We start from the raw sequence: 3154 nt of genomic DNA on the forward strand, positions 1-3154 counted from the left end.
TGTATCTTCAAGATTCTTCTGATTGTCTTGCGGTGCACACCGACCAAAGCCGAGCACCGTAGGCCATGAGCTTATGGGCTGGACCTCCCTTGGTGGTATGGCCCATGTCTGGTCTTATGGATACCAGGGGTCATATCCTCCACAGCTAGTCCCCAAGCATCTTGTATCCACTTGGCGACGTCGTCTTGATCAAGTTCGAGCAGTTTAACATGAAGCCAATCAGTTTAACTGACGATTCGAGCAGTGGAAGTTGAAGTCGACCAGTTTAACTGGTGACCTGGGCGGTGAAAGTTGAAGTCGACTAGTTTAACTAGATAGGAGACCTCGGACTAAGCCAAGAAAGGCTTGCTAGAAGGATGTAAGGGGCTCAAGATAAAATTTGAAAATTCTTCCACTTAGAAGAAGTGTGGCCACTTAGACTCCATCAATTAGGAGGGTAAATCAAGAAATAAGCACTATATTCATCGCTAGGTGAAGTGTAGCCACTTAGTCCTCGAGCCTACTGAAAGATGAAGAATGAGTCTTGTAGCAGGGTCAATGAAAATAAATCTAAAAGCATGTCAATGTCATCTGACATGCATGTATCAAGACCCCAGACATGCTGCCTAAGATCAGCACTCTGATCTGAATAGCATGGAGTAGCTTGATAGCACATCGATGAGACGTAGCAAGACCCAGCCATGAAGGGAGTCCCTAGCTTAGCTGGTGACTCTTGCATGAAGAATCTGAACGTTGAGTCCCCAGCTTAGCTGGTGATGAAGCGACGAACAATTCGATCAGTTGGTTGGTGAAGAAATGAGCGCCGAGCAGCCCAACCAACTGGTTAGCGGTGAAGTGATGAACAATCCGAATGCCTAGGAGTCCCCAGCTTAGCTGGCGAGCACCCAATGTAGCGGGCAATGAAGCGGCAGACAATCCGACTTGTTCATTGGTGAAGAATCGAGCACCGAGCAGCCCAACCAACTGGTCGGCGGTGAAGTGACAAACAATCTGAACACCGAGGAGTCCCCAGCTTAGCTGGTGACTCTTGCATGAAGAACCCAAACACTGAGGAGTCCCCAGCTTAGTTGGTGATGCTTGCATGAAGAATCCAAACACCGAGGAGTCCCTAGCGTAGCTGGCGAGCCCCTAGCATAGCTGACGATAAAGCCCATGCGATGAGCAGTCCAACCAACTAGTTGGCGACGAAGTGATTGCCGAGCAGGAATGAGTGCCTAGCAGTCCAACCAGTTGGTTGGCGGTGAAGTCTGTTCAATAGGTGGTCCAACCACCCAGACGATGATCATATTGTCCAGTCCCTGAGTGTAAGCTCGTTGATCGAGCCATGCCCCTACGAAACAAATGTGTAGAATGGGTAGTAATGTAAAAATAAAATTATGAACTCCGGAGAAGAATCAACAACGGTGATGAGATAGCGTATGCAGCTCGGCAATGAGTTAGTGTGAACACTTAGTGTTATTTTGAAGATGTGTTTATATTTAATATAAATCGTCTGACCAGTTAGTGTGTAGCTAAGTCTCCAGCCCTAGCTAGCCTGTTAACCATAATGCGGAGGGCGGAGCCTGTTTGCGTGTAGGAAAAACAAAGCTTTGCTAAGGAGCCGCTGCCGATCACCCATAACACAGAGGACAGATGCTCATACACGTGTAGGAAGGAATCAAAGATAGGGCCATCTCTAGGGACATCCGAGCATCAACATGACTGTTTGAGGATTTGCCTTAGACTTAGCTGTATGTCATCTTTAAGATGGTATACATGAAAGAAAATCGTTTGGAGAACAAACATGGAGAAACATCATGGTGATATATGAAGGTTGGAGAATATTTAGAAAAATATTAAAGCGTGACTTAACTTTAGACAGAACATTTGGTCGGCGTTGACGAAATTACTCGGCCCTCGAGCTTTTTGAACTATCGTCATGGCGACGGTCGTAGTTGTGATGGCGCCGTTCTTTGCGGCGATCATCATTACGACGCGGCAGGTGGTCGGAGTAAGTAGTCCAGGTGATGTCGTCCTTATATTAGTGGTCGACAACTTGGGCAACTCGCTTAGCAGCTCGGATGCCAAAAACGCTATTTGTACGTGCGCCTTGCATGACTCAGGCATATGCACGTACATGCAGGCCTAATTTGCATGTTAGCTTGCATGGCTTTTGGTCTTGCTTGTGTCATCTTCATGATGTTGTAGATCGTACGCCCTTGTTGTTCGCCTAGTGATTGTGATGCCCTGATAATCCAATAATCTGCTGCTCTGGATGATCCAATCTTGGCTTGTGCGGGTGGCCTAGCATCCGCGTAGCCTATATAGGTCGTATTAGCATATTCCTAATTGGAGTGAATCTTCATGATCGTGTCGCTCATGCTTGTAAGATGTAAGCATACATACAAGAAGCCAAGATTGGTTCAGCTTGCATGTTGCTGCACACACATCTTCATGTTGTCGGATTGACTTCTTGATTACTGAGAGATGGAGAAGGCGACATTGTAGATTGGCTTGCCCTCTTGCTCTGCATGAGGTCTTGGATTGACCCCATGTCTTCTCGTATGATAGAGTACCACTACGAATTGCTTCGGGATGCCATGTTGACGACAGGAACAGTGACCGAGTTGTGGATGAGGATTGCCGCGGGAGCGATGACGGTGACGATGTTGTCGTGCATGACGTTAAACGCCACTACCGGATCAATGTAGATGTTATTGATGTTGACGTCCATCTGGCTCATCATGGGATCAAGCGCACACCCCTACCTGACGTGTCAACCATCGACAAAAGATGCTCGACAGTCCACCGAGGGGTATCCCGCGATGGTAGATTTCTCATAGAGGTGAGCGAGATGGTGACAAGACACAAGATTTAGACATGAGATCAGGGCGAAGTCGGCCAGCATGGCCTCATCCATGTTGGAAGGCCTCCAGTTCGACATCGCATCTTGGATTTACGAACAAATCTGTGAGTTTTTCCACTCCCTCGCTCTGCTCTCCTCTCTCCTAGAAACCACTGCGGCACATGAACAGGCTTGGCGAAAAGGAATAAGGAGAAACAACAGTGGTTGAAGAAAGGCGAAAGAATTGGAGGAAAACCCTCCCCTTCCCCCGTTTTAATGTAGAAAGGTGTACCGCGGGATGTGGCCCTAGCTGACAAGACACGGCCTATG

This window comes from Miscanthus floridulus, chromosome 7, assembly GCF_019320115.1.
Source record: "Miscanthus floridulus cultivar M001 chromosome 7, ASM1932011v1, whole genome shotgun sequence".
In the NCBI taxonomy this organism is placed as follows: domain Eukaryota; kingdom Viridiplantae; phylum Streptophyta; class Magnoliopsida; order Poales; family Poaceae; genus Miscanthus; species Miscanthus floridulus.